This window comes from Lycium ferocissimum, unplaced genomic scaffold (genome assembly GCF_029784015.1).
Source record: "Lycium ferocissimum isolate CSIRO_LF1 unplaced genomic scaffold, AGI_CSIRO_Lferr_CH_V1 ctg4806, whole genome shotgun sequence".
Taxonomy (NCBI): domain Eukaryota; kingdom Viridiplantae; phylum Streptophyta; class Magnoliopsida; order Solanales; family Solanaceae; genus Lycium; species Lycium ferocissimum.
Window position 1 is genome coordinate 1 of NW_026725779.1, and position 13,286 is coordinate 13,286.

General features: G+C 39.6%; 1 long non-coding RNA gene across 3 annotated transcripts; it reads right to left on the reverse strand.

Annotated features, from left to right (window-relative positions):
• Nucleotides 1-1,678: 1,678 nt before the first annotated feature.
• LOC132044562 (uncharacterized) lies at nucleotides 1,679-6,404 on the reverse strand. Of its 3 annotated transcripts, none has more exons than XR_009412221.1 (2): nucleotides 2,475-6,404; nucleotides 1,679-1,938 (listed from the first exon to the last, which is right to left on the reverse strand). It is a non-coding gene; the product is annotated as an uncharacterized LOC132044562 (long non-coding RNA). The 3 variants fall into 3 exon arrangements; XR_009412219.1 differs by having other exon boundaries at nucleotides 2,028-6,404; XR_009412220.1 differs by having other exon boundaries at nucleotides 1,679-1,941; nucleotides 2,028-6,404.
• Nucleotides 6,405-13,286: the final 6,882 nt, after the last annotated feature.

The window sequence follows — 13,286 nt, forward strand, 5'->3', positions numbered from 1 at the left end:
TGGGGGGTTAAAGGGGAGCGCCGGTGATTGGGGGCCAGGGGGGAAAGGGGGGCTGCGCGTAAAACGGCTTGGATATTACAGGTGGTAGTTAGTGGTGATCGTGGCTCTTTCGGGCTTCGGGCTTCGACCGTGGGATATACTTGCCACGTCCTCTTTCTTCTTGTGGAAGATTCCTGCGGTAGCTTGTCCAGATGCCTTGTTAAAGACACTAACTATTTTTCCGGATTTGAGCCCATCTTCTATAGCCTCTCCCATCTTGACAAATTTAGCAAACGGTCTTCCAGCCATGGACAGCATTCTGTCGTAGAAATCAGGCTCTTAGGATCTGATGAATACAGAGACTAGTTCTCCTTCACACATTGGTGGCTGCACACGGGCTGCCTCGGCCCTCCACCTGCTGGCAAACTCCCTGTAGTTTTCTATAGATTTCTGCTTGACCTTTTCAAGGTAATAGCGATCTGGTACCGTCTCGGCATTAAAGCGAAATCTTTCTATGAAGGATTTTTCCATGTCCTCCCAGGCGTGCCATTGACGCATATCTTAAGTTGCAAACCATTCAGCGGCCTCTCCGGTCAAGGTACAACTGAATAGTCGCATGATTAGAGGTTCATTTTTCTTTACTCCGACCAATTAGTCGCAGTAGGATCGGAGGTATGCCTTGGTGTTCCCTGTCCCATTGAACATCTCAAACTTTGGGATTTTGAACCCTTCTGGCAGGTCCAGATCCGGATGCATGCATAGCTCATCATATCTTAGGCCTATAGCCTTCCTCGCAGACCTGTTGGATTTCTCCAATAATTCCTCCATCTTTTCCTCCATATCTTTTTCTCGCTTATCCTGTTCGTCTCTCCAAGCCCATTCTAATTCTTCATTATGATCTATCTCTTTATGCCCGGGAAGCGTACACTGGGATGTTTGGAGAAGTTAACGGACCGGTGCGTGGCATGGCTGGAGCGGGGCAATGGTGGTCGGCCCGCCGGTGAGTCAAGGTAATTGGCTCGCCCTGATTAATGAAAATAGTATGAGAACTCCGGTAAGAAGCGGACCGAGTGAGTGGTCCCTAGGATTTGAGGTATTTTGTGGTGGAGGAGGCGGGAAGCGGATCAAAGATGGTTTGGGTTGGTGGAGCTTAGTGGAGGTGGGATGGTTCTGTCACGACCCGACGAGGGGCCATGACGGGTACCCGGAGCTTACTACCGAGCACCGCATATCATTCTAGCCTTCATACTCATCCCAAACAAACTAATCTCTCAAGGTAACACTACAAGAAAAATGACATTTAGCGAGGGGAAATCCAATCGTTAAAAGTCTAAATCCGGTCGCTATAAGTCAATAACGACCGGAAACAATCCGGTCGTCACCGGTCGTTAAAAGCCTTGTCGTTAAAAGTTAACGACCGGATTTGAAGTCCGGTCGTTAAAGATCCATTAACGACGGAAATAATTCCGGTCGTTATATTACTTTTTAGTACTGATTTCCTCTTCGTTAATTGCAAAATTCCCTTCGCTAATGCCCATTTAACTATTTCACAATCCGGTTTTTAAGGAGTTTTAAGGACCACATTTCCGTTCGCTAATGTTAAATACAATTAAATAAATTTATATTTTTGAATGGTTACCGAATAGTAATTATTTCATATGCTTTAACACATTTACATATACAGGCCTGCATCGAAATATACCAAATAATCAATATTATTAAAATAAATTCATTGTTAATTACAAAGTAGTAAAGGTACATATTACCAAAAATATATACCCATCCAAATTGTATGACATTATTTTTATCAACTCCTTGAAAACTAAAAAATTAAAACTATAACATATGTACAAATGATAACATCTTTAAGACACCGCTAATATAATAAAGACCTATTGCGCTTGTACTTGCTCTGCAATTTCTTCAAAGGACAAGTTCTTCGGACTTCAAATTCTTGATCTGCTAAAAGAACAAGTTCATGTCAGTGAGGTGATAGAATTCCTACAAGCTACTTCGTTTGAAAAACAAATGAGTAACTTAATCACTACCTAATTATTGAAGAAAATGTTGTTTTGATTGAACAAATGCAGCCAATCAATAACTTCAAGAAAGTATATCCTGGGTTTCAGTAGGGTGAAATTTTGGCTTTAACTCATTGAAAGTTCTAAAATTCAAGGCAGAAAAGGTATCTAGTTAGAGGATAATCTGGATATTGTTTTCATTAACAAGTGAAACAAAATGCAAGTGAAAATGCCCCTAATAAGCAGAACAAAGCATAAACGACTAAGATTGAGAAAAAAGTGGAAGAAATCAGTAATCCATATTTCGTTATATTCAACAATAAAAGATATAGCTAAATTTATTTAGAAATTCTCATCATGGCCTCTTCAATTGTCCAGGCTGTTTAATTCATGCTATCAGCTGTCTATAGCAACTACTCACAAAAGAAAGATGACAACACTTAAGTAAAAGTAAAAGTGACAGCAAAAGAATACTTGAGAAAAATAACTCTTGTCACTTAATATAAAATCCACCAAACTGGTAAAATAGTTTCTCAAGAATTCAGATGCTCTTCGAACAAATGTCATTTTTAACGTGTCAAGCTCTGCTCGTTTCTCCTTTGTCTACAAGAGATTCAAGAACATTTCCACAAGTAAAAGTGAGTTCACACTCTTACAAAGCACATGAGATGTAACAATACAATTTCCATACTTCCCATCCATATATAGTAACAGATCATAAGCCCCTAAAAACCAACAAGAAGTTTATCAATAAGAATTAGCTGGTAATGATGAAAAAAATAGAAAGGAAGAGTTCCCTATCCATCTTATACAGCCAAGTTTCATCAAGGTCAGTCGCGTCACATTATACAATTTACATATACCATGTATGTGCAATAATTCAACCATTTTTTATTTCCCAACCACTTGAGAACTAGACCTGATCAGGCCAAAAATTGCACTATGCTTTGATATGTATGCCCATCTGTATTAACCTTTTCTACCCTATACGATGAAGCACAACACTGATGAAGAAATAACTAAAAGAATCAGAAAGAAAGAAATAAGGAAGCGGACATATAGTCTCATATGTGCATAGCTAGGATCCAAATTAGGAGCTTCAAGACCACATAAAGAATTAGTTAACCACTCACATGCCTCAATGTTTTGAAGCATTCTTGCCTTATCAAATGAACCACCTATTAAAGATGTTGCATTCTATAAAACAAGAATGATCTAGAAACATTAGTTTATTTAAGGGTGTTCATGAACAAGCTCGGGGGGAGACAAAGAGAGCTTAGAGGGTATCCACAATCTCTCAAGAAGCTTATCAAGCTCCTCCATTAACGCTTTGTTGTTAACTGACTGCATTTCTAACAAAGGAGGTCATACATTCAAATAATAGGCTCTTAACATTCTAATGCAATAGCATATTTGAATTTGTATGTCACATTCAAGAGATTCACCAGTTAAGAGCAAACATAGGCAGGTCAATTATAATAGAGATACATATATAAACCAGTGGACTAAGAAAAGCAAAACTTATCTCCTTGTTGCTAATACTAGATAATAAACTACAGAATGAAATGCCGAGATTCCTACTGATTCAGAAGCTTAATCCTATGATTATCCACAACATATTAACTCTTTCATCATGCTACTCAACTAATTAATATAAACTAGATGTATCACTCTAATATTTTGGCAGAAACTAAGAATACAGTAAGTAAATATAATCACTAGATGCTCAGTCCAAGTAAGAGAATAATTAAAGCACTAGTTAAGTAGTGTTTGTGTACATTCTTGAGAGGGAAGGAACAAGTTGACGATTGGAATCAGAAAGACCTTCATCTCTTCTAGGCAACATCTTCAATCAAACTCCATAGATAGAAACATCTCACAAAAGAAGAGAGATTGATTAGTAGAAATATGTGCCACCTTACAGATGTAGTGATTCATGAGAAGTCAAAATAAAACAAGTAAAGCACGTAATTTGACTTGCGGGTGACATGAATCATTTTAACACATTTAATACGAAGGATGGCATCCGGAAAATCAAGTAACATAATTAAAGAAGCATTAGCGATACAAGAATAAAATAAAGTAAATAAAAAAATCATACTATGAAATTTTAAATAAATTCACAATACATCCAAAAGAAGAGATCGAATTTCTTAAAAGAAAAAAAGAAGAAGTCTTGAAGTCAAAATTGGCTACCTGATTTTTGTGGGAACATGACTTGTATTGAATTAAGGACTTTGAAATCTTGGGTCTGTAAACTCACTCAAACTAATGAGATTAACTGTAACTACTCAATCTTCACAATCTGAGCATGTTTATAAACCAAGACTTTCATATAAAAAATATTAATTAATGTTAGATCATGTAAGTAAGTCAAAGGAGAATGTTCTTTTATATAGCATTGAGGCTAGCATTCTGTTACTAGCAATTCTGCACAAACAAGGAAAAGTTTCCTTCAAAATCTAACTGATAATTTTAAGTGACATCTATCATTTTGCATTTACAAGGGGTACGAACTAAATCCTCAACCTTATGAATAATTGCAAGAATGGAAATAAAGAATAGAATATGTAACCATTAACAGTGTTGGAATATTCTAAAAATAGTTTTAGGTGCTAGAAATAGATTTCACTGCGTTTTCCTACTTCTAAGTTTACATGTAACCTAGGTATGGATAACAATAGCTATTGGCATATTCTTGAAACAAGCAAACATGTATTTTTCACATTCGAGAAATCTGTATTTACTACAGTACTTTAAAGTTAAGTAGAGATGAAAACAAAATCCTTGTGACATGAGTTCAAACAATGACAAATGAGGGTCTTAATTGGAACAATAATGATACCAAGGTGGTGAGAACAATTGAAATAAAGGCTCAGATCTGTATTCAGGCACATGCAAAGAAGGTACGGCCACACCACGGCTGCAACCAGTTGCATCAATCGCCTATATCCAGGTTGTCGTGCCGAGAAGCGAACCCCACAATCGCTTGCCTCACTGTCTTTGCTAGACTATTATCGTCACCGCCTCAAAAAAATTAATTATTTGCAAGTAAAGAAATTTCAAACACCAAACCATATAACATTGAGGGACAAAAGCAACGGAGGGATAGTGATGGATAATAAACTCTATTGTAGTTTGTATCCTAGGCGAAAACCCATAAGTGTAGTAATGTTCAGACCAGTAAAATTCGACGCAATGACTATCATCACGTGACCACGCAACCTTAATAAAAATTTATATCATAGCCACAAGCAACAATCAGGACAACAGTAGTATGAATCAATAGGATAGCCTAACAAATAGCGTCACTGAGCAGCAACAACCTCAACTTTATTTATATCATAAGAAACAGGCAGAAAAGAAGTACTAACAAAATGGGAAGAATGTTTCGGGCACGTGTAAAAATACTATCAAGGATAGATTAACCGAATAGCGTCAAGGAAATTGGTCACTAATTCGCCAATGTCTAATGAAAAGCGCTGAAGCCATAGCCACAACATAATGGAAATAAAATCACGGTAGCATAGATAACACTAACAAAGAGGGACTGAGATAGACTATTGTCTCGTTAATAGCATCTACTAATTCTTAGAAATTTGATTACTACTAGTCAAATTAAGCAGACAAATAGCAATTACAAGATTCAATTACTAGTACTCAAAAGCAGATTACAATTTCTAAAAAAGCTAATTGATCCCATCAAACCTAAATTATTTGAAGAACAAAAGAATACCCAATCCCACAATCACTAGTTACAACTAGTGGATGAGCTGAAGCAAGGAATTTAGGGGAAATATATTCACAACCAATTTATGCCATTACATAAAAGTTCTATTAAACATCAATCAAATTGATACAATACTATGGGACACAATTTTTCACACCATTACTGATCTTAGGGCACCATCAACATATATGTTTGTAAATCCTCAGTTCCAAACGAAAATTTTTACTAATTCTGTTGATATTAGTCAATTTCTCAAGCAAGACATCTTTAATTGGCGTTAATTCATCACAAATATAGTTGAATAAAATGTGTTTGTTTTTCATACAACCCTAGGTTTAGTGATTTTGGAAGAAACTTACCGTGATGCGAAAGAGAAGAAAAATGTAAGATCCTTAATTGGCTAGTCAATCGCAGGTGAAGATCATATATGTCGTAGATGACGAGCGGTTTTTTATGGAACTTGATTACTCTGAATAAGTTATACCTTGATCAACATAGGGAGGAGGTTAAGGGTTTTCTTTTGGGGGAAGGAGGATAGTGGGGTGTGGGTGGAGGGTGGGTTGTTAAAAGAGTGGGAAAATCATGACCAAAAAAGAAAAAGAGTGGGAAAAAAATGGCGCTTTTTTCCACGAATTAATTTAGTTTAAACGACCGGATATTGTACTTTATAAAGACCAAATATTATCCTCTCGTTGATGTTAGACTAAAAACTAGCTTTAACGTCCGGACAAAAGTGTGGTCACTATAAATACACATATAACGACTGGGTTTATATCCCTTCATTAAGAAGTAGTCGTTAAAGGTCCAGTTTCTTATAGTGAAACTTGCTATGAAATGATCACCAACATCTCCCAAATTATACATATAAATAACGCATAGGCCCACAAGGTTTCAAAAATGATTATACACTGATAAGATCACATAACACCTACTACCCACACATATGTATCTACGAGCCTCTACTAGAATATTGAGATCATAAGGACGGGACAGGACCCCGCCATGCCCCAAATGTGTGCACAAAAGAATATACCAATGAGTGGCGACTCCGGAGTAGTGGAGTGCTCTTGTACATCTACTGGTAAGGCTCTTAGGTGTCCGGGCCGTCTCTCTGTCTACCTGTGGGCATGAACACAGCATCCATAAAAGAAAGGACGTCAGTACGAACAATGTACTGAGTATGTAAGGCATATATGATAACATAATAAGGAAGTATAGAAAGCATAAGAAGAAAAGATAGCTGTAACTACTTGCCTCTGGAGGCGGAATCAGGCATGCTTACTTTTACCTTTAAAGCATATCACACATATATACATAAACTGTCTGAATCAATAACATCATTAGCCAGCGTCTGGGGTAATCATCTCACGCCGCTCACTAGTGGTGATGCCCGTGCCATACGGACACGGTGTATAAGTCGCCCGCCTTAGCGGTACTGCCTGGCCATCTAGGCACGGTGTAATCATCATTATCTATAAGCCGCCCACCTTAGCGATGCTGCCTGGCCATCTAGGTACGGTGTAATTATCATCATATACTTAACCTAAAGCATGCATAAGAGCTCAAGTAAAAGTTGTATCTCTATCGGAGTGATGTAAGGTCGGTAACCTCCGATTACATTATAGAATATCATGATCGTCATGTCTCACCTTGAAGGAACTAGCATTATAAGGTGAGACTATCAACAATGAATAGCATTAAGGAATCATGTAAAGATCATTAACATCATAATAGCATCATATCATAAGCTTTAAATCTCTGGACATAGATTCATCATTATCATTATCATTATCATATTCATAACACATCTCTTAGCTCTATCTTATGAGAATCTCTTATTAATCATGGACTTGTAATTTTTTGAAATGTAAGGAAGTCGTGGAAAGATAGAGGAAATCTTGTTATAGGAGTCATGCCTTAGAAAAGAAGGGGCTGGCCTTACATACCTTCACGTCTCCTCAACAACTAGTGTTCTCCTTCGAAGCTGATGATTCTACATTCAAGAGAAGTCGTACGAAGATTAGATAACCGAAAACATACTTAGGCTTCAACTAAAACAACTAAGGGCTAACAAAAATTGGGCAGCGTTTCCTTTGTTTCAACAACCTTCTCTATATAATAAACAACTCCCAAACGTCAATAATAACACCCATGATATTACAATCGATAAACTTCATCAAGTTAAACATTATTCAATTCCCAACATTCCCTTTCAAAGTCACCCATAATCATAATTGCAACACAACTTCATATTCATTCTCATATTACACTCCTTTAACATCATTTGCATTATTCACAACAAGATTACACTCATGGTATGTCAACAACTATGACTCAAGTCAAGTTACCATTCAAGAATTTCACTATTTCCATATCTGAACTTCATACTCTACCTTTTTCCATAATCCAAGTCTTTCAATTACTCAATATTATTAGTAACATGAATTTAAATGTGAAACTCACCTTTGATCACATAGGAATGGTCTTTGGGTGAAAATACTCCACTTGAGAAAAGCCCAACTTCACCACCCAAGAGGTTCTTGGCTTCTAACAACCCTAATGAACATTCTTTCACTTGATTTCCCTTGATTATTGGTGTTTAATCCTTGATTTCTCTTGGATATGTGTTAATATGATGTGGGGAAGATTCTAGAGGTTTCAAGAGTTGAAGAGAAAGTGAAATCTGAAAATTATGAACAAGGGTCGTTTATTTATAGCTGGGACTGGAATATTCCAGAAAGGCAGTTCGACGAGCGGGTCGACAAACCGTCGACGTGTCAATGGTCCGTCGACTTTCTCCGCCGACTTGCGCCTGCAGATCACCGATTGCAGAAACATATTAACGGTGCACAGTGACGGTCCGTCGACATGTCGATGGCCCGTCGACACTGACTGGTGTCTGCAAAATTTCCTAAATCAGTTCAGATTGCGTCGATTCGATTTGTTCAACTTCTAACCCCGTAAATTATCGAGAATACCTGCTGGTACATTTGTACACGGGGTAAGGCACTTTCCACCGTAACTTTCTCCAACGAGCTTTCTTCTCTCGCCTCAAATGTCTTTGGAATCTTAATTATAATCATTAAGTATCCCTTCCCACTTGTAGGGGCATCACATACACCTTAAGTTGTGTTATTCTATTTACCGCACAACAACCTAAAATTCTGAGGTGTAACATGTTCTTAGTGGGTATATAGGGAAGTGATCGGGTATTGGTGAGCTCAGGGAAGGGAATGGTGGGGGAGGCCTTCTTTTCTCTGTCGAGGCGTCCTTGCCCGCATTTGTTGCCTCATTCCTGGCTACCTTTTCTTGGAGCACCGTAACGGCAGTCAATAATATTGCAATCACATCCTCTTGAGATGATACCTCTTTTGAGTCTTGGATATCTCCGTTACGGAGAGCGAGCTCATTTTCGTTATCGAGGGTACTAGTCATCTTCTCTTTGCCTTTGTCTGCAAGGGATGCTAACGCGGCTTTGGATCTTGTGAAGTATGCCAACTTTTAGTACTACGCTAATTGGCCTCGTACTATAAGACAAGAATAACTCAACGGTAGACAAAGTTAGTCACTTGACATAACATATAAATGCAAGATATCACATATTGATATTTAAGACGCACATAGCACACAAAGTCATATATTAGACTTGAACACTTTTGATCCTTTGTTCTAAAGGTTCGGATGTTTATGGGCTTTTGGTGTTTGGGTGGATCTTGATCCAATGGGCTTTATGGCTGACTTACTGTGGAAAACTCTTTCTTGTTACAGAAATTAAACAAAGGGAGAGGGGGGGGGGGAGGGAATTGTAATTTATATTATATAGGGGCCGAGTCTTACGTAGACTGCCTACGTATTCCACCAAGGGAAGTCAGGCCCTATCATAGTTCGTTTTATAAAAGAAGGATATATAGCTTTCCTAAATATCCTTTAAGCTAAACCTAGCCAAAGACATCCCCAAACCAGGCCTCGCTAGGGCTTCCTGCGTATCCCTCCATAGGGATGTCAAGTCGGCGCGGTTCCTTACAATATTTATGGGGGGAGGGGGGTGGGGTAACTTTTTATGTGTAAAAATGGGGACACCTAATATTTACCCTAAAATATAGTCCTGCGAGTCGTTGTCCTTACAAACTTGCTCTCTCATTTTCCTTCCATCTCAGTACTGTGGTGGTAAGATGATTAAGATCTCTCCGGTACTGATCTTGTGTTCAAGTTCAAGCTTGAATGCGTGGCACTCTTCTATGTCGTGCCCCATAGCTCCTGTATGATATAGAAAAAACTTATTCCTGTTGAGCCCTAATGGAGCGGGCTCGTGGGCAGGTTCCACAGGTCTAATCTTCTTTAGACTAGCCAGAGTTGAGAATATGCGGGCGTACGATTTCTCGAAGATTGTGAAATGTTATTGCCAAATCTGAGTACTAGCAGTGACTCCTTCTCCAGGGATAATAGGGTCGTAAACTAGTAAGGTGTGTGGCCTCCACAAAGTCCCAATGATCCTATCATCAATCAGGCTACTAATTCTTCTCCTCAACCTCAGACACTCATTCAAGGTATGACCAGCCTCATTACGGTGGAACGAGCACCCTTTTATGCGTACACCAACTCGGGTGGCGGCAACCTAACCCTAGTGGTGCAAGGAACTCATATGGAAATCATCCTTTCGTATACTTCCTTACAGGTGACAAGCCGTGGAGCCACTCTGAATTTGAGGAATGGGCTTTGAAGGCTACTCCCCACCAAGCAGGTTCAGAAGGGCCTGCCCTTCCAAAATTCTCTGATGCCATAGTGGAGGTTGCAGGTACTAGCATGGGTGAGGGTGCATAGAAATCAGATTCCTCGTTGGTTGAGGCATAGTAGTCAGATTCCCCATTGGCGCCATTCTCCTCCTCGGCAAACTCAGGAAACATCTCAAATGGTTCTTCCTCCCCCTCAGCCTCTATGTCAATGGGATCTAATTCCTCATCTTCCATGTTGTGAGGCTCTTCTTCTCCCTCTTCTAGTTCTTTTTTCTCAACGGGTTCAGAGGCTTCCTGTTGGGGTCCCGACTCCTCTGACGCATCTGATTCCATTACCCACGGGTCTGACCTAGCTCCTTGGCTTTCATTTATTCCTCCGTGGTACCTTCTTTAGGCATCATAGGCCTTCTCTCTAAAGGTATATAATTCAGTACCAAATCCCTTACCCTTTCCGGGACATTCCCATAGTATTGTTCTTGAGGTATGCCCTCTGGCGGGTTCCCCACCATATCTAGCAATTTGTCCACTTCCTCAATTTTTCTCCCTAATTTCTTGCAGGTGCTTCTCCATTTATAGCACCTTGTCTCTCAACATTTCCGCTGTCTATTCCAGAGTCCGCGTCTGTTGTTCTCCTTCGTTTTCCATTGTAAGTCAACCTTTTATGGAGATAAATTTGAGTAGGTTTTTAAGCTTTTGGGTTTTTCTTTTGGTATGTAGTTTTAGATCATCAGATCAAATGTATTCAAGCCTTAATATATGATAACACACATAGCAAATAGGCATGTGAAGCACGTAGCAAGCATTCATATAATTTGGCAGATATTTATACTATTCGCGTTCCTAAAACCTTTTTGAGTTAAGGCTCTCCTAATCGATTGAAGCATGCAAGTGCCATTTGTGAAGGTGAACCATTGCCCCGAAAAATCATCATTAGTTAATAAATAGTAATAAAAATATCTTCCCCAAAGGGATTACAAAGATGATGAAGCTGACAAGGGCCCGCATAAAGCAATAAATCAGAAGGGTTCTTCTCCTGCGACTGACGTCGAGGCCTGGCTTGTCTTGGCCTTCTTCACCCTCCGAAGAGTGGTCTGAATCCGAAGTTGGGCTTGGTATATTTCTATCCTGATTATCACCGGATCTGTTTCTTCTAAAATCTTGGCTAAGTGCTCATCCATGATTTCCAGACATTCCTTCAGACGCTCCTCTTCTTGGGCATCGTGAGGAGGCGCCGGCCTTGGGATGGATGCACAGGCCAAATGTCCCTGCAGCGATTCATGATACCCCGGGTCATATCCCACTTCGAACCTGTCTGGGGTTAAAGTGTCCGGACCCCAACTTATGCGACCATTCCATTCTCTAAGAATCACCCCAGCATTTTTGATCTTCTGCTCTGTGTGCTCAATGATGAACTGCTCAGGATTTCCTACTTGAGGTATCACTTGCCTTGTACCAAATTGCCTCAAAACCTGAGATGGATAATAAGGACGGATTCCTTGAACCCCTGCTAATGGTACAAAAGGACAATTCTTGCCCCGAACTACCACAATTTTCGATATGAAGTCGGGAAACATCCACTGGATTCTATCTTCAGTCAATTTCTCAAAGAAGCTGGCCCATGCCCCTTTGGACATGTAAACAAGGTTCGAGCAATAATTTGTAAGGCTGTCTATCCTGTTGTGGTTGCGCAGATACTGGACTTCCTTAGCTATGTTGACGTGTTTGATAATCCACCATTGTAACAACATGCTACATCCTTGGAAGTATCGGAAACCATTCCAGTATTTGTCTAAAGCCCAAAAAATGTCTGCCAGGATGATGGGTGCTAGGTTAAAATACCTCATTTCCTGATCCTTGGTTATACCATAGAAGATAGAGTGAGCTAAGTAGATCACTCGGGTGTCTATGGCCAATGATTCGCCTTGTGGAAATACCATAGTGCCTAGCAAGGCTATGGCGAACACCAAAGGTCTAAGAGCTTCCCATTCTTCTCTACTCTTGAACTCTCTCTGATACAGAGTATACCCGGTGACATCTTCGAATCTCCTATACAGGTCTCTAAAATCTACAATGGATCCTCGCGCCCAGGGTGCCTCAGTCAGTGCAAGAAACTTCATGATTTGGCCGACTGTGGGCCTTTGTGTAAATAATAAGTGATGATCTGGTTTGTGTCGTCTCCTTAGACAGGTTCCATTGTTGTCTATGGCATCCCCAATCTCCTCCAAGGTCGGAGACATCTCAATTTCACCGAAGCGGAACAACATTTTCTTATCGTCCCAATGTCCGACAAATACCTCTATTAGTTGTGGATGACCCTTCATTGTCATGGTAGCTGGCAGGTGACCTAGAGTGCAACTAATTGTCTTTCTGTAAGCATTACCTAACCATGCCCACTAAACCCTTAATAAATTCGGAGCCTCGACAATTACGTCAAAACGGATGCGGCCTTCCATCTACAAGACATAACACAGGTATGGATGCTCTAGTTCGGTAGGGATTTGGCTTAGCTTTATCCTAGTTTCACTAGAGTGGATTTTTCACAAAAGATCGAAAACCTGACCGGACACCTGAGGTTAAACTGTTAGGGTTGTTGGACGATCACGAACCAACCCCACCTCATTACGGTTCCCAAAGAAGTATTTTGGTTTTATAGTGAAGGTATGACCGCGTGCTCCGCGAAGTTGCCTTTGGAACAAAGTGTAAAATAATTTCCAAGAGTGGCAGAGTTATGATATGCATGCAATGACAGTTGATAATTGCGGGAAAGTAAACACATAAACAGTTAAAGCAGATATACCCACATTATATTGGAATCCTTATGGT